Raw genomic sequence first — 27,278 nt, 5'->3', positions numbered from 1 at the left:
TTTCTGTATATGTCTGTTAATCCTTCGGGTCTAATGTGTTGTTTAGGGCCAATGTTTTCTTATTGATTTTCTGCCTGGATGACCTATCCATTGATAAAAGTGTCCTAATATTATCACTTTGCTGTCTATTTCTCCCATTATGAGCAAAGGCAAAACAATGGAGCAAAGATGGTCATTTCAACAGATGGTGCTGAAACAACTGAACATCCACGTGCAAAAAAAATAAACCTATGCACAGACCTTGAATCCTTCACAAAAAGTAACTCAAAATGGATCACGGACCTAAATGTAAAATGCAAAAATAAGAAACTCCTAAATGATAATATAGGAAAAACCTAGATGACCTTGGGTACGACAGTGGATTTTTAGATAAACACCAAAGGCACAATCCATGAAAGAAAGAATTAAGCTGAATTTATTAAGATTAAAAATACCTGCTTTGCAAAAGACACTGTCAAGAAAATGAAATGAAAAATACAGGGAGAAATTATTTGCAAAAAGCATATCTGATATCCAAAATATGCAAAGAACTCTTAAAATTCAATGATAAGAAAACAACTCAATTTAAAAAATAGTCCCAAAACCCAAAGAGAATCCTCACCAAAGAAGATAGATAGATGGTAAATATGCATATGAAAGGGTGCTCCACATCACATGTCATTAGGAAAATGCAAGTTAAAAACAACAATGAGGTACAAACACTCATGCTAGAATGGCCAAAAACCAAAACATTGACAATACCAAATGCTGGTGAGGCAGTGGAGCAGGAGGAACTTTCATCCATTGCTAGTGGGAATGCAAAATGGTACAGCCACTTTGGATACAGCTTGGCAGTTTCTTACAAAACTAAACTTACTCTTAACATGCAATCCAGCTATCATGCTTTTTGCTATTTACCCAAAGGAGTTGAAGACTTACATATACACAAAAACTTGCACACAGATATTTATGGCAGATTTCTTGATAATTTCCAAAACTTGGAAGAAGCCAAGATGTCCTCCAGGAAGTGAGTGGGTAAATAAACGGTGATATGTCCAGATGATGGAATGTTATTGAGCACCAAAAACAGATGAGCTATCAAGCCTTGAATAGACATGGAGGAAACTTAAATGCACGCGAGTGAAAGAAGACAATAATAAAAGGCTACATAAAGTATGATTCCAACTATATGACATTCCGGAAAAGCAAAACTATGTGAGAAGTAAAAACATCAGTGGTTGCCATGGGTTAGAGTTAGGGAGAGATGAATAGGCAGAGCACAGAGGACTTTTAGAGCAGTGAAACTATTCAGTATGATACTATAATGGTAGAAACATGTCACTTATATATTTGTCCAAACCAATAGAACATACAAAACTGAGTGAACCCTAATGTCTTGTATAACACCAAAACCACAAGCAATAAATATATATATATGTATATATATACAAAATATATTCAAAGGACTAAAACTAAAAAATTGCAAATCAAGAATAATATACTCAGAAAATACATCCTTCAAAAATGAAGGAGAAATTAAGACTTTCCCAGATAAATAAAACCTGAGGGAGTTCATCACCACTGGACCTTCCTTATGAGAACTGCTAGAGGAAGTCCTTCAAAGTGAAACAAAAGGAAACTACATAGCAACACAAAACAACATGAAAATATAAAGATCTCTGCTAAAAGTAAATATATGGACAAATATAGAATCTTGTAATATTGTAATGTTGCTGCATAAAGCTCTTTTAATTCTTGTATAGAATTTAAAAGACAAAAATATAAGAATAACTGTAAATCTATGTATACAGATACATAATACAAAAAGATGTAATTTATCACATTAATAACATAAAATGGGGGAGTAGAGATAAAAAGGAGTAGAGTTTTCATATGCAATTGAAGTTAACTTGATATCAGTTTCAAATAGATTGTTATAACTTTAAGATGTTTTATGTACTCTCCATGGTACCACAAAGAAAATATCTGTAGAAGATACACAAAGGAAATGAGAAGGGAATCAAAGTATGCCACAACAAAAAAACCAATGAAACAAAAAAGACCATAATCAGAGAGGAAAAGAGAGATAAACTAGTTAGAAGACATACAGAAAACAACTAAATGGCAATAGTAAATCCTTCCCTGTAAGTAATTACTTTAAATGGAAATTGATTAAACTCTTCAATAAAAAGACATAGATTGGCTTAATGGATTAAAAAAAGCAAGATCCAACTATATGCTGGCTATAAAAGACTCATTTTAGATCTACGAATACATATAGGCTAAAAGAAAAAGGATGGAAAAAGATGCTCCATGCAAATAGTAACCAAAAGAGAGCAGGAGTGGCTATATTTGTATCAGACAAAATACCCTTTAAATCAAAAACTGGACAAAGAAGGAAATTATATAATTGTAAAAAGTCAATTCACCAAGAAGATATAACAGTTGTAAATATATGTATGCCTTACAACAGAGCTCCCAAATATAGGAAGCAAACATTGACAAAATTGAAGGGAGAAGTAGACAGCAACACAATAATAGTAGATGACATCAACACTTTACTTTTAAAAATGTAAATAGCAATTAGACAGAGATCCATAAGAAAAGATAGGACTTGAACAACACTATAGACTAATTGGACCTAACAGACATATAGAACACTCCACCCAACAACAGAATACATTCTTTTCAAGTACACAGGGATAAGCCTCCAAGAAAGACTGGAAAATCAACAACTATGGAATTTAACAACATACTCTTTTTTTTTTACAATTTTATTTGTTTATTTATTTTTTCCCCCAACGCCCCAGTAGATAGTTGTATGTCATAGCTGCACATCCTTCTAGTTGCTGTATGTGGGACGCGGCCTCAGCATGGCCAGAGAAGGGGTGCGTCGGTGCGTGCCCGGGATCCGAACCCAGGCCGCCAGCAGCGGAGGGCGTGCACTTAACCACTAAGCCATGGGGCCGGCCCTAATAACATACTCTTAAACACCAATGGTCAAAGAAGAAATCACAAGAGAAATTAAAAAATATCTTGAGACAAAAAGGAAAACATAACATACCAAAAACTATGGGATTTAGTGAAAGCAGTACTAAAAGGGATTTTAGAGTGGTAAATGCTTAGATTAAAGCTCAAATCAACAACTAAATTTTATACATCAAGGAGCTAGAAAAAGAAGAATAAACTAAGCCCAAAGTTAGCAGAATAAAGAATAGAATAAAGATGTGAGCAGAGATAAGCAAAATAGAAGTAGAAAAGCAATAGAAAAATCAACAAAACTGTGTTTTATTGAAAGATCAAGAAAATTAACAAACCCTTAGCTAAACTAAGAAAAAAGATAGAAAACTCAAATAACTAACATGAGAAAGGGAAGAGGAGATATTACAACTGATGCCACAGAAATTAAAAGGATTATAAGAGGCAATTATGAACAATTATATCAAAAAATTGGGTAGCCTAAAATAAATGGATAAACTCCTAGAAAGATACAACCTATCAAGACTGAATCAAGAAGAAATAGTAGCCTGAACAGACCAATAACTAGTAAGGAGATTGAATTAGCAATCAAAACCTCCCAACAAAGAAAAGCCCAGCACCATGTGGCTTCATGGGTGAAATCTACCAAACATTTAAAGAACAATTAACAGGAATCTCTCGCAAACTCTCCCAAAAAATTGAAAAGGAGAGATCACTTCCAAATTCATTCTATGAGGCAAGAATTACCTGATACCAAATCAGGCACAGATACAGTCATGCATTGCTTAACTACAGGGATATGTTGTGAGAAATGTTGCATTAGGTGATTTCATCGTTGTGCAAACATCATAGAATGTACTTACACACCCCTAGATGGTATAGCCTGCTACACACCTAGGCTATATAGCCAATTGCTCCTAGCCTATAAACTTGTATACCATGTTACTGTACTGAATACTGTAAGTAAATGTAACACAATGGTACGTATTTGTGTATCTAAGCATACCTAAACATAGAAATGGTACAGTAAAAATATGGTATAAAAGATTAAAAAATGGTACACCTGTATAGGACATTTACCATCTATGGAGCTTACAGAACTGGAAGTTGCTCTGAGTGAGTCAGTGAGTCGAGTGGTGAGTGAATATGAAGGCCTTAGGACATTATTGTATACTATTGTAGACTTTATAAACACTGTACACTAAGGCTACACTGAATTTATGAAAAATATATATATTTTTTTATATCTCAACATTAACCTTAGCTTACTATAATTTTTACTTTATAAACCTTTAAATTTTTTTACCTTTTGACTCTTTTGTCATAACACTTAGCGTAAAACACACATTGTAAGGCTCTACAAAAATATTTTCTTTCTTTTCTTTTTTTTTGTGAGGAAGATCAGCCCTGAGCTAAAATCCAATGCCAATCCTCCTCATTTATGCTGAGGAAGACTGGCCCCGGGCCAACATCCATGCCCTCTACTCTACATCTTCAACATCTTCCTCTACTCTACGTGTGACGCTGCCACAGCATGGCTTAACAAGCGGTGCGTCGGTGCCCGCCCAGGATCTGAACCGGCGAACCCCGGGCAGCCGCAGTGGAGCACGCGCACTTAACCGCTTGCTCCACCAGGCCGGCCCCTATTTTCTTTCTCTGTATCCTTATTTCATAAGGTTTTTTTCTATTTCTAAAATTTTTATTTCTTTTACTTTTTAAACCTTTTAATTAAAAACTAAGACACAAGCATGCACATTAGCCTAGGCCTACACAGGGTCAGGAACATCAATATCACTGTCTCCCACCTCCACATCTTGCCCCCCTACTGGAAGGTCTTCAGGGGCAATAACACTCATAAAGCTGTCATCTCCTATGATAACAATGCCTTCTTCTGGAATAGCTCCTGAAGATCCAGCCTGAGGCTCTTCTTGAGGAGGTGTCACTCTTTTTAGAAATATGTCCATAGCGGTTTGCTTGGTTTGTTTCTTTTTTTCATCATAGATTTGCTTCTAAGCAGATAATGCACCATGAACATTCCTCTCTTTTAATGAAAACCTTTCAGTATGGGAAGTCCATGTTTTCAAACTTTTTAAGGATCTTGTTGAGGTCTGCAAAAGCTTCTGCTAAACCCTTCACTGTGAATTTTCTTAGGAGTTCTTTTTCTTCTGCTGTTGCCTTTTCTCTTGCCTCTTCTTTAGCTATGCATTCCTCTTCCGGCCCTTCTCAAATTTTTCTTGGTCCGTTGCCTTCAGTGAAGCAGATCCTTTAAGAGCTTCCATCACTTTGTTCTTATTCTTCAAGATCGTAGCTATGGTGGACTGGATCTGATGAGCAATAACCATCACTGATTTTCCAACTTTGTAGTCCTTCATCACTTTTAATTTCATTTCCAGATCAATCACTCAATGTGGCCTCTGACTGACAACATTAGCAGTGGAGTTTGTACACTTAGGGGCCATGATGAACATAACAACATTAGATTAAATCAAGCACAAGACAGAATGATGCAATCAAGAGACATGGTAAACATGAGATGTATGAGGCTTCTGCCAGCATAACACAGCATAATGTTTTACAATGAACTTTTTTCTTTATTGTGAAATTTTTGTTGTACATTATTGTTTGTCAGTCACCATAAAAATGTATCCCTTCACCCCTTGTGCCAACCCCCCAACTCCCTTGGCCCTGGTAACCACCAAACAGTTCTCTCTGTCCATGTGTTATAAATAAGATAAAGTACATTCTAATATAACAATAAAAAGTATAATATAGTAAATGCATAAACCTCTAACCAGGTCATTTATTATCATTATCAAGTATTATGTACATAAATGAACGTGCTGTACATTTTTAAAATTATTTTCTTGAGGTCATATTGGCTTATAAGACTGTGTAAATTTCAGGTGTACCGAATAAAATACAATGCAGCAATGAATAGAAGTGATCTGCCCAAAACATGAAGGGCCTTGTTTCTGGAAGAAGAGATAGATATATCCTTGCTATTTCTTTTACTTCCCTCTCATTTGCTATATGAACCACATAGGTGAATCTATCATAGTTGCTCTAATAATTTGGAAGTTAAATATCCAATTTTTGTTCCATTAGGAATTTCATTTCATGTGCATATTACATATATACACAACACATATTTAAACCTATTTTCTCAATTTTAGTGTCAAAATATCTATAGCCTACCCATCCCCTATGTAACATAAGTCTAGCCTGTTTTCTTGCTTTCTCCCATTTTCTAGTTTGATGGATATATTTTATGACTTATAGATTGTTTTTAAACTTTGACAACATGGCAAAGTTCACTTTTTAACAATTAGTTTTATTATTGTATTTAGTTTCATAACTTTTGAAAATATATGACCATTTTTTAAATTTGTTTTTCTGTTTTGTTTTGACCAGTTTTCTGTCTCACTAATATTTATTTTGTACTTCATCATTCTCCTTTTTTGATTATTATTATTATTTTATATTATGGAGGTCATATTGGCTTATTACATTGTGTAAGTTTCAGGTGTATGTTATTATATTTCAGCTTCTGTATAGACAGCGTCATGTTCACCACCAATAGTCTAGTTTTTGTCCATCACCATACGTATGTGCCTTACCCCTTATGTCCTCTCCCCATCCCCCTCCCTTTGGTAACCACTAACCTGTTGTTTTTATCCATGTGTTTGTTTATCTTCCATATATGAGTGAAATCATGTGGTGTTTGTCTGTGTGACTTATTTCACTTAGCATAATACCCTCAAGGTCCATCCATGTAGTTGCAAATGACACAATTTTGTCTTTTTTATGGCTGAGTAGTATTCCAGTGTATGTATATATATATATATATATACCACATCTTCTTTATACATTCGTCCATTGAGGGACACTTGGCTTGCTTCCACGTCTTGTCTAATGTAAATAATGCTGCGATGAACATAGGGATGCATAAATCTCTTTGAATTACTGATTTCATGTTCTTTGGATAGATACCCAGTAGTAGGATAGCTGGATCATATCGTATTTCTATTTTTAATCTTTTGAGAAATCTCTATACTGTTTCCCATAGTGGCTTCACCAGTTTGCATTCCCACCAGCAGTGTATGAGGGCTCCCTTTTCTCCACATCCTCTCCAACACTTTTTGTTTCTTGTCTTGTTAATTATAGCCATTCTGACAAGTGTGAGGTGATATCTCATTGTAATTTTGATCTGTATTTCCCTAATAATTAGTGATGTTGAACATCTTTTCATGTGCCTGTTGGCCATATGTATATCTTCTTTGGAAAAATGTCTGTTCATATCCTCTGCCCATTTTTTGATCAAGTTGTTTTTTTGTTGGTGTGTTGTATGAGTTCTTTATCTATTTTGGAAATTAACCCCTTGTCAGATATATGATTTGCAAATATTTTATCCCAGTTGGTGGGTTGTCTTTTCATTTTCTTGATGGTTTTCTTTGCCATGCAGAATCTTTTCAATCTGATGTAGTCCCATTTGTCTATTTTTTATTTTGTCTCCCTTGCCCAATCAGATATGGTATTCAAAAAGATACTGTTAAGACCAATGTCAAAAAGTGTACTGCCTATATTTTCTTCTATGAGTTTTATGGTTTCAGGTCTTACAGTCAAGGCTTTAATCCATTTTGAGGTAATTTTTGTGTATGATGTAACACAATGATCTACTTTTATTCTTTTGCACACCGTTGTCCAGTTTTTCCAACACAATTTATTGAGCAGACTTTCCTTTCTCCGTTGTATATTCTTGGCTCCTTTGTCAAAGATTAGCTATCCATAAATGTGTGGTTTTATTTTGGGGCTCTTGATTCTGTTCCATTGATCTGTGCCTGTTTTGGGGCCAGTACCATGCTGTTTTGATTACTATAGCTTTGTAGTATATTTTGAATTCAGGGAGTGTGATACTTCCAACTTTGTTTCTTTTTCTCAGGATTGCTTTGGCTGTTAGGCTCTTTTGTTGTTCCATATAAACTTTAGGATTCCTTGTTCTATTTCTGTGAAGAATGTCACTGGTATTCTGATTTGGACTGCATTGAATCTGTACATTGCTTTAGGTAAAATGGAAATTTTGACTATGTTTATTCTTCCAATCCATGAGCACAAAATATCATTCCATTTCTTTATGTCATCTTCAATTTCTTTCAATAATGTCCTATAGTTTTCAGAATATATGTCTTTTATCTCCTTGGTTAAATTTATTCCTAGATATTTTATTCTTTTTGTTATGATTATAAATGGGATCATATTCTTGATTTCTCTTTCTGATAGTTCATTGTTAGTGTATAGGAATACAACTGATTTTTTATGTTGATTTTCCCCTGCAACTTTGCTGGAGTTGTTGATTATTTCTACTAGTTTTTTCGTTGATTCCTTAGGGTTTTCTTCATATAGAATCATGTCATCCACAAATAGTCACAGTTTCACTTCTTCCTTTCCAATTTGGATCCTTTTATTTCTTTTTCTTGCCTAATTTCTCCAGATAGAACTTCTAGTACTATGTTGAATAAGAGCGGCAATAATGGGCATCCTTGTCTTATTCCTGTTCTCTGAGGAATAGTTTTCAGTTTTTCAACATTGAGTATGATGTTGGCAGTGGGTTTGTGATATACGGCCTTTATTATATTCAGGTACTTTCCTTATACACCCATTTTATTGAGAGTTTTTATCATAAAAGGATGTTGGATCCTGTCAAATGCTTTCTCTGCATTTATTGAGATAATCATGTGACTTTTCTTCCTCACTTTGTTAATGTGGTGTATCATATTGATTGATTTGTGGATGTTGAACCATCCCTGCATCCCTGGAATAAGACCCAGTTGATCATGGTGGATGATCTTTTTACTGTATTGTTATATTTGATTTGCTCACATTTTGTTGAGAATTTTTGCATCTATGTTCATCAGCAATATTGGCCTGTAATTTTCCTTTTTTGTGTTGTCCTTGTCTGGTTTTGGTATCAGGATACTGTTGGCCTCATAAAACGAGTTAGGAAGCATCCTGTGCTCTTCAATTTTCTGGAAGAGTTTGAGAAAGATAGGTATTAAATCTTCTTTTATTGTTTGGTAGAATTCATCAGAGAAGCCATCTGGTCCTGGACTTTTGTTTTTTGGGAGGTTTTTGATTACTGTATCAATCTCTTTACTTGTGATTGGTCTATTCAGATTCTCTATTTCTTGATTTAGTTTTGGGAGGTTGTATGAGTCTAAGAATTTATCCATTTCTTCTAGGTTATCCAATTTGTTGGCAAATAGCTTTTCATAGTATCCTTTTATAATCCTTTGCATTTCCATGATATCCATTGTAATTTCTCCTCTTTCATTTCTGATTTTATTTACTCGAGTCTCCTCTAGTTTTTTCTTAGTGACTCTGAATGAGGGTTTATCATTTTTTTTATCTTTTCAAAGAACCAGCTCGTAGTTTCATTGATTCTTTCTACTGTTTTTTTAGTCTCTTTACATTTACTTCTGCTCTGATTTTTATTATTTCCTTCCTTCTACCGACTTTGGGCTTTTTTTATTCTTCCTTTTCTATTTCTTTTAGATATAGTGTAAGATTGCTTATTTTAAATTTTTCTTATTTCTTCAGGTAGGCCTGTACTGCTATAAACTTCCCTCTTAAGACCACTTTTGCTGCATCCCCTAAGAGTTGGTATGTTGTGTTTTCATTTTCATTTGTTGCTAGATATTTTTTTATTTCTCCTTTGTTTTCTTCATTGATCCAATAGTTGGTCTGTAGCATGTTGTTTAGTCTCCACATATTTGTGACTTTTCCAGCTTTTTTCATAGTTGATTTCTTGTTTCATAGCATTGTTGTCAGAAAAGATGCTTGATATGATTTCAATCTTCTTAAATTTATTGAGGCTTGCTTTGTTTCCCAACATATGGTCTATCTTTGAGAACGTTCCATGTGCACTACAGAAGAATGTGTATTCTGCTCTTTTGGGATGGCATACTCTATATATATCTATTAAGTTCATCTGGTTTAGTGTTTCATTTAAGGCCACTGTTTCCTTATTGTCTCTCTGTCTGGAATATCTATCCATTGATGTAAGTGGGGTGTAAGGGCCCCTACAATTATTGTGTTGCTGTCAATTTTTCCTTTTTGGTCTGTTAATAGTTGTTTTATATACTTTTGTATCCCTGTGTTAGCTGCATATATATTAAGATGTGTTATATCTTCTTGATGGAATTTACCTTTTATCATTATATAATTCCCACCTTCATCTCTTGTTATCTTTTTTGTCTTGAAGTCTGTTTTGTCTGATATATTTATGACTACACCTGCTTTCTTTTGCTTGCCATTTGCTTGGAGTATCATCTTCCATCCCTTCACGCTGAGCCTATGTTTGTCTTTAGAGCTGAGCTGTGTTTCATGGAGGTAGCATATATTGGATCTTGTTTTTCAATCCATGCAGCCTCTCTGTGTCTTTTGATTGGTGGATTCAATCTATTTACATTTAGAGTGATTATTGATAAATGAGGGCATAATACTGCCATTTTATCTTTTGTTTTCCAGTTGTTCTATATTTCCGTTGTTTATTTCCCCTTGTATTTCTGACTACCGTTTCAGTTTGGTGGTTTTCTGTGATGCTTTTCTCAGTTCTCTTTTTATTTATGATTTGTGACTCTGCTGTGATTTTTGTTTTGTTGTTACCCTGAGGTTTGTATAAAAGATCTCATAGATGAGATAGTCCTTTTTCTGATATCCTCTTATCTCTATTAGCCTATGCAGGTTCCGTCCTTTCCCTCTCCCCCTTCTATGCTTTTGTTGCCACAAATTATCCTTTTTTGTGTTGTGAGTTTGTGACAGGATTAAAGTGGCTATAGTTATTTTTGATGATTTCTTTTCCTTTATCTTTTATGTTATAATTAAGTGTTTACTAACCTATTCTGATAGAGCTTCAATTTTCTGATTCGGTCTATTTATCCCCTTACTCAAAGCTTTGTAAACCTTTGCCTTTTTGTTTTGGGTACGAGGGCTCCTTTCAACAATTCTTATAAGGCAGGTCTGGTGGCAATGAACTCCCTCAGCTTTTATTTGTCTGGGAAAGCTTTTATTTCTCCATCATACCTGAAAGACAAATTCACTGAGTAGAGTATTCTTTGCTGATAGTTTTTGTCTTTCAGTCTTTCAAATATGTTATTCCACTCTCTCCTAGCCTGTAAGGTTTCTGCTGAGAAATCTGCTAAAAGCCTAATGGGAGCTCTTTTGTAGTCTATTTTTTTCTCTCTTGCTGCCCTTAATATTTTTTCTTTGTCATTGGCTTTTGATAGTTTTAATATTGAATGTCTTGGAGAAGGTCTTTTTGCATTAAGGTAATTAGGAGTTCTATTAGCGTCATGTACTTGCATGTCTAATTCCTTCCCCAGGTTTGGGAAGTTCTCAGCTATTATTTCCCTAAATAAGCTCTCTGCTCCTTTCTCCCTCTCTTCTCCTTCTGGTATACCTATTATCCTTATGTTACTTTTCCTAATTGAGTCAGATATTTCTTGAAGAATTTCTCCATTTTTTAAAAAAATCTTAGTTCTCTCTCGTCCTCCAACTGAATCCTTTCTAGATGTCTATCTTTGAGCTCACTAATTCTCTCCTCCATATCGTCTGCTTTATTTTTAATGCTTTCTACATTCTTTCCCATCTCGTTATTTGTTTTCTTTATCTCCAGAATTTCTCATTGGTTTTTTATTAGAGTTTCAATCTCTTTGATGAAGTACTCCTTCTGTTCATTAATTTTATTCCTGAGCTCATTGAACTGTCTTTCTGAGTTTACTTGTAACTTGTTGAGTTTCTTTATGACAGCTATTTTGAATTCTCTGTCAGATTGTAGTCTTCTGTGACTTCAAGTTTGGTTCCTAGAGAGTTGTCATTCTCTTTTTGTTCTGCCATGTCACTGTATTTCTTCATGGTATTTGATGAATTGATCCTCTGCTGGGGCATTTGTGGTAGTAACCACCTTTCTTTGGGTATGGCTTTGGTTACTTTGTTTCTGAGCTGCTTCTGGTTGTATTTGAGAGCCTGCACTTTCCTCTCTCCACTGCATCTGCTAGAGGCATCATCAGTGCCCTCCTTGTGCTGTTTGTGCCTCTGAGATTGCTGCGGACTTGCTGCTTATGATATCACTGCAGTCTCAGGTATTGCCTCCAGGGTCACCAGGCTGTGAGCACTTCTCCTGCTTCAAGGGTCACCTCGGTCTCTTGTTCCTCTGCTGGCTCTCCATTGGTCCTCCATGGGCTTGGATGCTGTGGCCCCATGCACCAACTGCGCTGCTTCTCTCAGGTTGTCTGGAGGTGCTGATTGCACCACTGCCAGGGACACAGGTTTCACAGGTGTCACTGTCACTGCCAGGGGCCCAGGGGCATGGGGGCTTGTTTGCAGCACCTGCTGCTGGTGGAGCTGATGTTGGGAGTGCCACCAGTGGGGGTGGGGTCACCAGTTCTGCTGTGGTTCTTGAATCCTCTGGTTGCAGGTTCCACCTGCCACTGCTGGGGGTGAGCAGAGGCAAAGCTGGGAGAGTCTGTTTTTGTTGCTCATTCTTGCATCCTCTGGTGTCTGGCACTAGCCAGCGTGTTTTGAAAACTCAAGGTGGTAAATTTTATGTTATTTGTTTTTTAACTACAATTAGAGAAAAGGAAAAATAATGCAGCAATATACTTAAATAATTTGAATTTGAATAGAAATATAGAAAACTACCGAATAATACTGAAAGACTAAAAAAGGGTTTTAAATAAATAGAGCAATTATCCATATTTCAAAATGAAAGCAATTAACTAAATATAATATCTCTCAATCAGTTCTTATTTGCCTGTTGTATCCAATATAATCCCAATTCTGGAGGAACTGCACAAAGTGATCCTAATTTTCACGGGGAAAAATTGGTTGGCAAGAGGAGCCAAAACAATGCATTGGAAAAGAATCCACTTTGTTATTAAAACAAAATATAAATGATAGTCATTTAAAGTGTGTACTGAATACCGTATGATTTCCCTCATTAAGTAGTAGATAATAACAACAACAAACAAACACACAGAGACAGAGATTGGATTGCTGGTTACCAGAGGGGAAGCGGGGAGGGAGGAGGGCGAAAGGGATAATTCGGCACATGTGTGGGGTGATGGGTTGTAATCAGTATTTGGGTGGTGAACATGACGTAATCTATGCAGAAATAGAAATATAATAATGTACACCTGAAATTTATACAATGTTATAAACCAATGTTACTGCAATAAAAAAAAATAAAATAATAAAAAAATAAAGTGTGTACTGAGTTTACTAGGATAGACAGACAACAGAACAAAATAGATAATTGAGAAATAAATTTAAATATCAATAAGAACCACTGTCATCCATTTTTTAAAAAATTAAAATTCAATCCAATTCATATAACTGACATCCAAGTAAATTCTTCATAAGTAAAAGTTTCAAATGTTCCATTTTGAGATCTTGAGACTAGCTGCTTCAGTCATCATTGCCCTTCCCTCCTTCTCCCATCCATTCCTTTGCTTTTATTATTTGAGTGCAAGTCAATCTCGCCCACTAGATTAAGTCATATCTAGGGCAATGACTATATGTAACTAATCTTCATATATCCCTCAGTACCTAGCACAGTGCTGTGCACACAATACATACACTCTTTGTACACATACACTTATTGCAGATTGTTTTTCTAACTTGCTGGTCTTGCCTCCATTGAATGTGAGTCAGTGACCCCAGTTGAATAAATGAGTCCCTGCTGCTGAGTACCCTGGAAGCTGCTCCATGGAGTTATTCACATGAAAAGCAGCTTAATATAAAAACATTCCACACTTGAAATTCAGAGTCTGTTCTTGGGACCTAGAATTCTGGACATTTGAAACCACTAAACGTGTATACATATAGGGATATTCAATGTAATAATACTAACATGAAAATTAATTTGATCTGTGACTATCTTTTAGAATAACATAAATATTCTCGAGACTGCAAATCCAAGTACACTGGAAAGTGAGGAAATATAGCTTCCTTATACCCAACGTTTAAAAGAAAAAGTCCTGGGGCTGGCCCGGTGGCATAGCAGTTAAGTTCACGCACTCCGCTTCAGCAGCCTGGGGGTTCGCATTCCAGGTCGTGGACCCATGCACCGCTTGTCAAGCTGTGTTGTGGCAGTGTCCCATATAAAGTAGAGGAAGATGTGCACGGGACTTAGCCCAGGGCCAATCTTCCTCAGCAAAAAGAAAAAGAAGAGGATTGGTATCGGATGTTAGCTCAGGGCTGATCTTCCTCATGCACACACACGAAAAAAGTGTGATTCCACCTCTTCAGGAGGATATGAGAGCACAGACGCTTTTATACACACTTGGAGAAGTAGGAGGGATGTAAATATTCCCAGAGGTAAATTTCATTTGTCTCAAAAGTCTTTAAAAGGAACAGAACCTTGAGGGTGTCCCCATAGCCTAGTGGTTAAGTTCTGCATGCTCTGCTTTGGCAGCCTGGGTTTGGTTCCCAGGTGTGGACCTACACCACTCGTCAGTGGCCATGTTGTGGCAGCGACCTACATACAAAGTAGAAGAAGATTGGCAATAGATGTTAGCCCAGGGCTAATCTTCCTCAAGCAAAAAAAGGGAGATTGGCGACAGATGTTAGCCCATGGTGAATCTTCCTCAGGAAAAAAAAAAAAAAAAGGAATATAACCTTTAACCAATATGTTCACTTCCACAGTTTTGATTCATTCAATCAACAAATACTTACTGAAGGCTTATTATGTGTCAGACACTGTTTTGAATTAGTAGGGATTCAGCGGTCAAAAAGAGACAAAAATCTCTGCCTTCATGGAGATAACATTCTAGCAGGCAATAAACTAAAACGTAAAACATGCAGAGTGTCAGATGACAACTGCTATACAGAACAGTGAAGCAGGGATAGAAGAGAGCAAGTGCTGACAATTTGGAGTACGCCAGTTTTTATATAGGGGGTCAGAAATAGCATCAATGAATTGACATTCTAGCAAAGACCTAAAGCTGTAAGAGAATGGGTCACTTGGATACCTGGGGAAACAGCATAAGTCACAGAAGAAACACCAAGTGCAAAGGACCCAGGGAAAGTTCATGCCTAGCATGTTCTCAGGAGAGGGAAGTTAGAGGGTGGGAAACTGCAATCTCATAACCCCTGTAATCTCTTGTGAGGATATGGGTGTTACACATCCTAAAGCAAGATGCTGTCAGCCTGAGCTGAGTTCAGCCCTTCTCTGCACTGTCCACTACAGACACAGCTGGGATCAGAGGTGAGACTGAGAGGATGTGAGTCAGTGCTCCAGATGCTTCTAAAATGGTTCACCCCTTGCACCACTCTGATCACTGTGCCCTGTGTTAAATTCAATCCATCACTACATCTTCAAGTTGGTGACCATCTGCAATTCTATAAAGGACTTAATACACATGAACTAGTGGTACATGTCATACACTTTGCTCCTGCAATTTGTCACAAGGCTATAATTGATGTCCTTCATCTCCCTCCTCCACCACCCATTCTAGATTTTCCTCGTCAGAGCCAAAAGTAAGCATTCATCCCACTTAAGGTATTGAAAAGAAGTTGAGCTGTGTGCTTAAAACATTCCTTCTACAACACAAGACTAACCCAAGGAGAAAACATAACTGGAAAGATACTTAAAGATTTAGTAACTTCAGGTACTAGAAGTCTAGCTTATTCTCTGATAAAGTTAGTGAGCTCCACATAGCACATTCTACCTATTTATTATTGTGTATAAAAAGTGCATGCAGCCCTTTGTCCTTGCTTTTCATAGTAGCTGCATTGTCATATGACATAGTCATACTAACGCCCACAAATATTGTTCAATGGCAAGTTACATTATCCAGAAGATGCTTCGTTTTGCTGAATAAAGTCACAGATAAATTATTTCAGTTGGGAAAACACAAAATTTTTAGGGTTTTCTGAAAATACTTAAACACACAATAATCACCAATTGATGAGTATTTTTCAAAATCATGAAAAATCTACAACAATGGAGTCGTATTGGGACTCTAACACTTCACCTTATACATGTTTTCCTTTTATTTTGACTAATTCATCATAATCTATTTTAGATACAAGTACTACACTTGTTTATTTTAATTTTGGCATTTTTTTCAAGTAGTCATGCATAAATGGATCAAATTCAGCAAGTAGTTTGACGATTCCCATGAAATTTCCATTATTTGAAGAACATCACTTTTCATCATGGTCTCCAGTAGAGCAAACCTCATTTTAAAATGTAATAATTGCAACAACGCATTCAAAATAATAGTGAATTTTAAGACACTGGTAAATGCTTTTATATTTGGTTTACATGGTTTTCAAGTAAACTCAAGCCTGTAGAGTCTTCAACATATTTGAGGGTTCTTGATATATTCACCCAGGTTGAGAACCATCGTATAAGTAACGCCTGTCCTGGTGAAAATAATTTACTAACTGAACACCATATGCAAAATTTTACTTCTGGAATAGGCTAGCTAGGATCTCATAATCATTCGAAAAGTTTTTAATAGTTGAATATTGTTTATTAGCTCAGGGACAAATGTAGACGTAAGTAGTCCTAACAGAATGACTCCAATCCCTCGACTTAGAAGCTTAAAGAAGGATACCAAAGGATGCTACAAGTCTTGATTCAAACATTCATCATTTCACAATAACATAGATAGGCATATAGATAAAAGATATTAACTACTCACTTCTTAGAGCTGCATGCCCATTTTACATTTGCAATGACAGGTCTAAAATGTCTGTTCAGACATTTGGTGTCCCTTCCCAAGGGGAAGGGGCAGAATTCCAGCTTTTTACAAAAGCACCTACAAAAAAGTGTATGATCTCAGAAGAACATTGCATAAATATAGTATGCTTCTGTAAAATAATTTTTTTTTAGAAAATACATGCTGGATTATTTAGGAGTAAAGATGGAATATGTCACTAACTAACTCTCAAATAGTTCATCCAGAGTGAAAGTAAACGTGGTAAGATAGAGTTTGGGGATTGGGGTACATTCCTCTTCTATTTTTTGCCAAGTTTGTGAGGAATTGGTATTAATTCTTCTTCAAATGTTTGGTGGAATTCACCAGTGAAGCCATTTGGGCCTGAACATTTCTGGGTGGTAGTTTTTTGATTAGTAATTCAATCTCTTTACTTGTTATGTCTATTCAGATGGGCTATTTCTTCTAGAGACAGTTTTGGTAGTTTGTGTCTTCCTAGGAATTTGTCCACTTTTTTAAACTAATTTGTTGGCATACAGTTTTTGGCATACAGTTGTTCACAGTATTGCCTTATAATCTTTTTTATTTCTGTAAAGTCAACAGTAATGTCCTCTATTTCATTCCTAATTTGAGTCTTCTTTTTTGCTTGGCCAGTTTAGCTAAAAGTTTGTCAATTTTGTTGGTCTTTTCAAAGAACCTGCTTTAGGTTTCATTGATTTTTCTCTATCTCTATTTTGTTAATTTCACTACATTCATTTACAAAAATCTTTATTATTTTCTTTCTTCTGCTTGCTTTAGATTTAGTTTGCTCTTCTTTTACCAGAGTCTTAAAGTGAATGGATATTAGTTTGAGATCCCTTGTTTTGTTAGTGGTTGCTCCAGGGCTAACCATTTATATATATATATAACTTCTCAGAATATGTCTCAAATTTATGCTAAATTAATTCCAGTAAGACACAGAATTGTTACTCCTGTAACTCCATAACTCTATCCCCTCTTCTCCCTTTTTGTGCTGACATATATATATATATGTTACAACTCTAGTAATACTATACTGGAGTTATACTATACTGTTGCTATAATTATTGATTTATATAACTTTATGTCTTTTAAGGAAGCTGAAGGAAAAAGAATAAATTTATTAGGGATTGTTATATTAACTTTCTTACTTACAATTTCTGGTTCTCCCTCTCTCAGCTTCCCTGTTTTCAAGGTAAAATGGAGACAAGGCCACTTATTTCACATGACTATAGTCAGGATAGAATTAGACCTGTAACATCTCTAGCTCTTGGGAAACAATCAGGAAATAAAGCTGTTTCTACTATTGCTATTCACTCAGCAAACACAGAAAGGCAGAACGTATAGTGAAGTGGCTTAACAGGAGGGTTTGGGATCAAGAACGATTCGCTTCAGATTACTTTTGTCCTATGATTTTAGACAAGACGTTAAATCATTCTGTGCTTCAGATTCTAAAAAATCATGGGGAAATGTTTGTTATGAGATATGGGTTATACAAGCCATGTGAAGAAGTCAGTACCGAGCCTGGAACATGTGTGTAAATCATGGAGGCCCCTCCTACCTGTGCACTGGATATTCAGTACCAGGTGCTGGGCTAGGTGCTGGGTGTTTATGACATAGTGTGTAAGACATGTCCTTGTCCTCACTTACTGCGTGTGTAAATAAGGAACCAGTTCCACTCTGAGTGTGACCATTATTAAAGGAAATTAGACCTAAAAATTAATATGATGCTTCCTCATTCTAGGCTTCTCAAACTGACCCCCAATCTTGAAATACATTCTACTACATTTAAACATCTAATGGACATTTTTTTAATAGCAAATGATCTCTAAGATCTCTTTCAAAAAAACATATAAAGATTCTAGTTGAGAAATCGTGTTAAACCCTTGTACACAATTTCCATAAATTCCTTTTATGGTTGTTGAATTATTGGTTTGTACTTAGTGCTTTCAGTTTCATATTCCTCTATATCTGTTATAAAAGTTGCTTTGCTTGTAAGTATCTGTTCTCTAAAGGAAATCCAGAAACCTGACAACATTGGACGATTGAAATAAAAGTCCAACGTTCCAGTGAGAGACAGAGAAATTGCATAACCACTCCACATCAACTGAGGGGAGAAAACAGGTAAGAATTCTTACTATTTTCTCACAAAGCAGCTTTCTATGGAGCACTAAAGGAGTTCTGCTCTGGGAAATGGAGCCTATGATAAGATTGAGGCAGAAGTGGGAATGGGTTTATAAGGGCCAGTACATATACAACACTTTCATCATCACAGAAAGTTCTCTGGGACAATGCTCTGCCAGAATAAACAAAATGGAGGACTCCTTTTGTTTGTTCCACAAATATTGATCAAATGCTTACCATGGACCAGGGTTGATATAGACATAGATGAGAGAAGTACGGTTCCTGTCCTAACGGTGCTTAGGGATAAAGTGGATACACTCAATGAACACAGGCCTATGCTATCTACAACAGAGGTTCTCAACCTTTGATGTGCATACATATCACTTGAGGATCTTGCCAAAGAGGTTCTAATTCAGTTGATCTGGGGCAGAGGCTGAGAGTCTGCATTTCTAGCAAGCTTTCAGGTGATGCTAAAGACATTGATGCTGTGAGGCAAATGGGTGGTAATGGACATCATCAGAATTACACACAATAGAATGTTTCCTCACCCCACCTACAACAAACATCATCATTTTTTTCCACTTGTAGGTCTGGAGAACCTGGTGCTGACCTTTGTTGATGCCACCAAAGTGGGGATCTGCCCTGCATGGAGAATGCAGTCTTGACCTTGGCCCAGATAGAGAACTGGGCCGCAGTGCAAAAGGCCGTGGCCCACTATGACCAGCAGATGAGCCAGAAGGTGCAGCTGCCCATGGAAACCCTCCAGGAGCTGCTGGACCTGCACAGGGCCAGTGAGAAAGAGACCATCGAAGTCTTCTTCAGGAGTTCCTTCAAAGATGAAGACCATTTATTTCAAGAGGAATTAGTGGTAACTTTTTTCTCAAGTTTATATGGATAGGGTCTCAGAAAGCAAAGTACTACTAGAAAATGAAATGGATATTTATTTTGAGAGAAGCAATTCTGACTAGTCTTTAAAATGAGGATAACCACTATTTGTTATTATCATAATAACAAGAAACAATTTTATTATGATAGACTCCAAGTTTTAAAACATTTTTTCTTTCACAAATAAACTAATAATCTTCCCCATAATTCAATTAATGCATATAAGTAACAGTGAGAGCTTCTAATCAAGTTACATGCCCACTGTTATCAAATTGATTTGACATTCTAGCCAAAAGCAAGAAAATTATAGTCATAGTTATCTTGAGCAGGCTTATGTTGAGCCACCTTTATTCCATAGGCAATCCTTGGTCCAATCTGAAAAGCAGAAGTTTATCTCTAAAGGTGTAGCATAAAACTAGTAATCTCTGCTCTGAACTTCACCTCCAAGTAGAAAGGGACTTCAGAAGAAAGTCAGGATCAGGAAGAGGGATATGGTCCTGCTAGGTGCCTCTAAGTTTGCCTAGGAGTCATAAACGCTTTTTTTTGAGAAGCCTTTTAAGAAATTCTGAGGTCAAGCTAACATCTTTTCCCTATCCTTTTTACTTCCTCTTTTTACATTAAAGGACCAGCTAGAAAAAAAGTGGGATGACTTTTGTAAACAGAACATGAAATTATCATCAGATCGCTGCTCAGCTTTACTTAAGGATATTTTCAGTCCTCTGGAAGAAGACCAATTTTTTTTTGGATGTGGGTGGCCAGGTCCTTCTTTGTAGTCTACCTTAGGGCAAGCAGTGCAAGCAACAACACACACATTAGCTCACAGTTCTTCAGGTCATATCCCAGCACAAGGTGTATGGGTGCTCTGCTCAGTGTACCACAAGCTGAAAACAAGGTTCAGATGGGCTTATATTATCATATGGAGGCTCTGGGGAGCACTCTCTTCACCTTCAAGCCAGCAATGGTGTGTTGTATCCTTCTCTTGTTTCTAATCGCTCTGACTACCTTCTCTGCCACCAACTGGAGAATACTGCTTTAAAGGGCTCATGTGATTAGGTCATGCCCACCTGGGTAATCTCTATTTCTTAAAGACACCCTGTGCCATATAACATAATCTAATCATGGGATTAATATTCATGGTATTCACAGACCCAGGGACTATGTAGAGTGTGGACACCAGGGGAGAGAACTCTTGAAGGACATCATAACTCTACTCACCATAGGCACCTTCACCAAAAGTTTGTCTTTGAGTCTGCTTTTGACCATCATACAAGTTACAAAAATCTCTCCATTTGTGTGAAAGAAAGCCAACTGGCTTGTAATTTACAAGTACAGCAAAAAAATTCTGCTTTTATATTTTTGCACACTCACCTCACTAGAAAAAATTCATGAAAGATTCAAAACTCTGTTGAAAGACCACTTAATTCATTAGCGGCAGGTGATTTGCTCTGTTGTTAGTGTGGTGGAGTCAATTCTGACTCCCAGCAACGTTATGTACAGCGGAGCAGAACTCTGTCTGTTTTTTTGCACCATCCTCTCACCTTCCAGCGCTATATCAGACAATGCTCCGCTGCTATTCATAGGGTTTTCATGGCTAATTTCTTCAGAAGTGGTGGCCAGGTCCTTCTTCCTAGTCTGTCTAGTCTGGATGTTCCACTGAATCCTGTCCACCATGGGTGACCCTGCTGGTATTTGAAATACCAGTGGCATAGCTTTCAGCGTCATAGCAACACACAACCGCCGCAGCATGACAACCAACAGATGTGTGCTGTGTTTCCCTGACTGGGAAACGAACCCAGGCCACAGCAGTGAGAACCCCGAACCTTAACCACAGACAACCAGGGCTGGCTTGGTGATTTGCTATGTCTATATCTTTATCCATAGCAACCAAAGTTTGCAGAGCAAAGTCAACTTCTAGTCATATTGAACTTTCCGTTGCTCATTGTCGATAGATGGATCACTGTTAATCGTACTACTATTAAAGTAACCATGGATAATATTGTATTTCATATTTGAAAGGTGTTAAGAGAGTAGTTCTTAAAAGTTCTCATCAAAAGAAAAAACATTTTTTGTAACAATGTAAGGAAACATGTTGACCAGACTTATTATGGTGATCCTTTGGCAGTAAATACAAATATCAAATCAGTATGTTGTACACCTGAAACTGATCTAATGTTATAAGTCAACTATACCTCAATTAAAAAAGTGAAAAGTGGGGCCAGCCCAGTAGTGTAGTGGTTAAGATCGCGTGCTCTGCTTTGGCGGCCCGGGATTCGCAGATTTTGATCCTGGACGCGGACCTAAACACCACTTATCAAGCCATGCTGTGGCAGGCATCCCACATATAAAGTAGAGGAAGATGGGCATGGATGTTAGCCCAAGGCCAGTCTTCCTCAGCAAAAAGAGGAGGATAGGCAACAGATATTAGCTCAGGGCTAATCTTCCTCACCAAAAAAAAAAAAAAAAAGTGAAAAGGAACCATGGAGTTAACGTCCACCAACCAATAGCCTGAGCCCAATGGAATTAAGGGACTTTCCACAGGTCACATAGAGAGTTGGTCTGAACTAGAACTAAAACAAGCCTCCTGACTCCCAGTCTATTATTCTGGGTCCTAGTAGTTCCTGATGATATCAGACTGCTTCTTCTAAGAGGAACACAGTTGGACCTTCCCTTCTAACAGCTTCTTTCTATTGGATTTCTCCATATTTCCCTGGCAGTGTACCATAGAGAAAAAGAAGGATTTCTTGCTGCAGAATGAAGAGGCATCTGTCAAATATTGCCAAGCTGAGCTTAGGCAGTTTTCAAAGCCCCTGCTGGAAAATATTTCCAGAGGAACTTTCTGTGTGCCTGGAGGACACAGTCTTTACTTAAAAGCAAGGAAGAAGATTGAACAGGACTATGAGCTGGTGCCCAGGAAAGGAGTCAAGGTGAGAAATAAGGGGAGTGGGGACAAACAGCAGAGGGAGTCAGAGGGTCTTTGGTGGTTCTTTTGAAAATCTCAGACCACAGCACCATTTGTGGAGAGAAAGTAGAGCATGGCAATATTTCTACATTTTTAGCTTTTATATCCACAATTACCTAGAATCTCTTAAATGAACCAGAAATGTTTCTTCCCAAAGATAGAATTTATTATAGAACCCCAGATGAAATATAACATTTCTGTCATTTAGCAGATAATGTAATAGTTTTTGTGCTAAGTATAGGGGATACATAATTAAAGAAACAGTGTTGTTCTCCAGAAGCTTTTGATCTTAGCTGAGAAGCACAAATAGTCAATTGGATATGGTGAGATAATGGTTATCATACAGGTATACATTCAAGATGATGGTGATGATGGTCATTGTAATGCTGATGGCTGACGTATACAGAGCATTCACTTCCTAAATTAAGTGTATTGTTAGATCCGGTGTGGGGATTATCAATTTAATTCTCAGAATAATATTAATTAGGTATTACTGTCTTACCCATTATAAAATTCAGGTATATGATGCTCTGAGAAGTAAATAAGTTGCCTGAGAACACACAGCCATCAAATGGTAGAGCTGGTAGGGCAGCTCTGTGTACTTGGCAGCCATTCAAAACTCAGAAGAAAGTTTAGGAAAGCTTCCTGGAAGAGGAGGTAGGAGTTACAAGTTGAAGTATCAATAAATGATATTCTAGTCAAGAAAGGGTAGATGGGCATCTAGTCAGGAGAAAAAGAATGTGCACATCTTGCAAGCGATGGAGGGTATGTGTCGGTAGAACTGCACTTGAATGTGGTTGTCTGTAACCTGGGGTGGTGGCAGGTGGCCTCATTAGGAGAGGCAGCTAGAGAGCTAGGAAAGAGGCTGCTGTAGAGAGTTTTCATAACTCACTAAAAAGCTTGGACTTAGTTTAGGCCACTAAAGAAAAGGAACCACTGTGGGATCCTAAGAAGGGTAAAGAACTTACAGGGTTTGATTTGTGATTTTATTGAACGATAATTTCCCCAGCAAGAGACAAGATCTTTGTTGCCTGACAAGTCTTCACTCCCTGTTGTTTCCTCAGGCGAACGAGGTCCTCCAGAGCTTCCTGCAGTCACTGGCAGCAATAGAGGAATCCATCCTGCAGGCAGACAGAGCCCTCACTGAGGCAGAGAAGGTCATGGCAGGTACAGGTTGAGGGCTTGGCTCACAGCGGGGTGGGTAGGTTCCTGCAGTGCCCTCTGACATATGTGAGAGCAAAACCCTCCTGAAACAAGGAGCTTCCTCTCCTCTGCAACGCACCCTCTGCTATATCTGAAAATCACCAAGGGAGTTTGGGTCGCTCCTACAGCCAATCAGTGCCTTTCCATCACATTCTGAAATGTGCATTTCCTGGTGTGGCTCCTAGGAGAATTCAGAGATTCCACCCTGCCATTTTAAAGTAATTTTAGTTTCTGAGCTCAGGTGGGTACAGCTCGGCATAACTGTTATATGCTTCCCTTTGTAAAACCGTTGTGGAACAGCTGAGCGTGCCAAGAATCAGGCAGCTGGGAAGGAACTAGAGCAGCTAAGACAGGAACTGAGGAAACGGCAGCAAAAAATGGACGATCAAAAGAGAATCTTCAAAGAATGTATAGCCCAACAGAAAGAGAAGGAGAAGGAAAGAGAAAAGCATCAGAGACAGCGGGAAGGGACGCGGAACAAGTGGAAGGTAAGTCTGCACAGAGCCTGGGCAGTGCCTGATGGAGAAACCCTAGTTCCTCAGGAAGGGAAGAGCAAAGATTTTAACCAAAGTCATGATCCTGGGGGGAAATCCAAAAAGCATATGATTCACTGAAATTTCAGATAAATTTGGATTATGCTGAAGCTCTAAATCGAAAAAACTCCAACACCTTCTGTAGCGTTAGAGTTTGGGAGGTACAAATAACATGCCCCAGGCTCCCAGACTGCTGTTTGTGTGATAGGGTCTCATTGTGTCCCCAAGTGAATAGGACCTTAGTCCTCTAGTCCTTAGCATGCTTGATACAATCATCAAAGAGACCTGAAATAGATCCATATGGTCTTGAGAGTATCGTATTGTGCCTGATAGGAAAGATGGGATGCTGAAAGCTCTAAAACTGGATGCACTTGCTTCCAGGTCTGCTGGACTCATTGTGTACACCCAGAGTAAAATGCATTCTTTGTCCCAACATTGAGCTTGATAACCAGTGTTCTATAGAGAGTCAGCAATTTCCATCGTTAGAAATGTGTGGTCACGCTACCTCGGTAGAACTGAGAATTCATTAGAATTAAACCTATATTACACCTCAAAGTTCATCCTTAGAGCTGGAACACATTACTAGAAGAGTTGTCAGGTGTGACGTAGGCACAACTCCTTTCCTCCTCCAGTGAGATGTTGCTGAGGGATCATAGGAAGGTGTAAACCGTGGGTACTCCCACTATTCAGCTCCAAACATGTGGAAATATTGGACAGACTCATCAAAGAGCATCTAAGGAGATAGAGAAATAGACACACGTGCTTAGCTGCTGAGGTTGTTAAATACAAAGCCCTGACAATTGTGGATTTTCAAAAGTAGACTCTTCTTTTTACAGGACCAAAGTGAAGGATTTAAAAAGAAATCTCAGTTCAATAGCAACGGAAATCGACGAAAAAAAGAGAATGGAAATGGTAGAAACAATCGCTCTTTAGTGCTTTTAGTGATCCTTCCTATAACTGTGATGTGTATGGTATACCTGAGACTTCTTGCATTATGACTGTAATGATGAAATTTCTCCCCTAAATATGCTGAAAATCCCTGTGAAGTACAGTATAAAAGGCTTCTTATGATTCCACAAGCTGGACATAGCCTCTTGACTCTGGGTATTTGCACACAGGACACAAACTTCTTTAACCATCCCAGCTCCTCACCCTGGACCCTTGATTCGCTCACCTCCATTCCTCCTTACGGTCTCCTATTTCCTGACTTTCTGAGATTGGATGAGGTGTCCCTCCTCTGTCCCGCCAGTGTGCCATGTTGTCCCTCCTACCATAGCACTTTTTATATAATTGTAAAATTGAAATGACCAGTTACAGCTGTCTCCCCTACAGCCTCACGATCTCAACTACTTGATCTTCGTCGTCTTATCTTTAGCATCTACCACCAAGTCCACCACTTTTTAAGTCAGATTAAACAGATGTTCAAAAAATGTGGTTGATTATACATGAGCTACCATCCTAGAGGACCATAAATTACCATGTCCTCATGATATTAACTGTTCTCTAGGTTCTCATAATAAAGGAGTCAGTCGTAGGAACTAGTGCAGAAGGGACTCATTGAGGCAGAAAGGACATGCACGCTCACCTAAACCTGCTGCCCTGTTCTCTCTGGGGGCTAGACACTCCATGTGCTCTGGTTCCTCAAGCTTCTCTCCCGTGACAGTTACCCAGCAAGGAAGTGAACATCTTTGGCTTACAGCAAAATTGTGATATTTAAAATAGTAAGAAAAGAGCCATTATCTTGCAGACCTTTCGTTTCCACCATAATTCGTCTATTCATTCAAGGAGCTTCTGTAAATAAAACTATGCTTTTGATATGAGGGCCAATTTCTCATTGAACATCATACCCACAGGCTGACCGAGTGATGAAATCTATAGGCACAGCTCTGCCTCCTTGGGGACTGTGAGTTCATTCTCAGTTGTCTTACATTTTTCCCAGCCAAAGCCACGGGAACGGGAATGAGAGGTCCTGCCGCTGACCCGGTTCCCAAAGACCCCGTGGTGTCACCAGAGGAGTGCTCTGAATACTGTATGTCTGGATGGTCTACTAAAGAGGATGAGGGGGCAACGATGAGTACTGGTACTCCATCAAATCTCCCCAACACACGTGACCAGCCATGCAAAAAAGAAACAGTGAACACGAGACTGTTGACATGAAATAATCATAGTTTAGACCAAAAAAAGGGACCAGGGTGAGTAAAGGACAATAAAAGCAGAGTAAAACTCACTTTCAAGTTCCCTTATAAGTTGTCATCTGTTGGAATAAAGTTTGTAGACATCTCAAGATAAGGCTCCAGGAAAAAGTTTCCTCCAAACCTTGAAAATTGATAAATAATTATTAAATTATAAGAATCAAAGATTTATACAAGTCTTTTTTCAATAATTCTGTAGGAAGGCAGTTTCACAACCATTCTTTCATGTAGTATTTGGTACAGTAAGAAGTGAGCTGCTTTGGTCATCTCTGCACCCCTTTCTCCACTCCCTTAGATTTGTCTATAGCATCTCTCATGTGTGTTACTCTCTCACCTGTTAGCTTAGTATTGTATAGTCCTCACAGAATTTATTTATGTAGGAAACTCTTCAGTGTACAGAGAGGATGGGATGCAGGAACTTGTTAGAAATGCAAAGAAAAATATAGAAGAGTTCTCTCCAAGAACACAGGACATAGGTTAAGGAAGCAAGAAGACTGACAAGACAGTGTCAGGTGGTCTCCTCTGGCCTCTTCAGACTCAGGTTAAATTCTGCCAGTTATGTGTACATTGACTATAACAAAGAGCAAGAACGTTGAAACAACCAGTCTGCAGCCTGCAGATGTCCTTCTCTATGAGGCAAGGCTCGCTCCATGGTGGCTGCAGGAGCTTCTGTGGCAGGTTCTCT

At 37.8% G+C, this 27,278-nt stretch overlaps 1 pseudogene; it reads left to right on the top strand.

The window, feature by feature from the left end:
• Positions 1-25,486, top strand: part of LOC131400949 (guanylate-binding protein 4-like) — a 66,451-nt pseudogene extending 40,965 nt beyond the window's left edge.
• The last annotated feature ends 1,792 nt before the right edge of the window (positions 25,487-27,278 follow it).

This window comes from Diceros bicornis, chromosome 4 (assembly GCF_020826845.1).
Source record: "Diceros bicornis minor isolate mBicDic1 chromosome 4, mDicBic1.mat.cur, whole genome shotgun sequence".
NCBI lineage: Eukaryota > Metazoa > Chordata > Mammalia > Perissodactyla > Rhinocerotidae > Diceros > Diceros bicornis.
The sequence above is the reverse complement of the archived record's forward strand: the minus strand, read 5'-3'. Positions and strand labels throughout refer to the sequence as shown.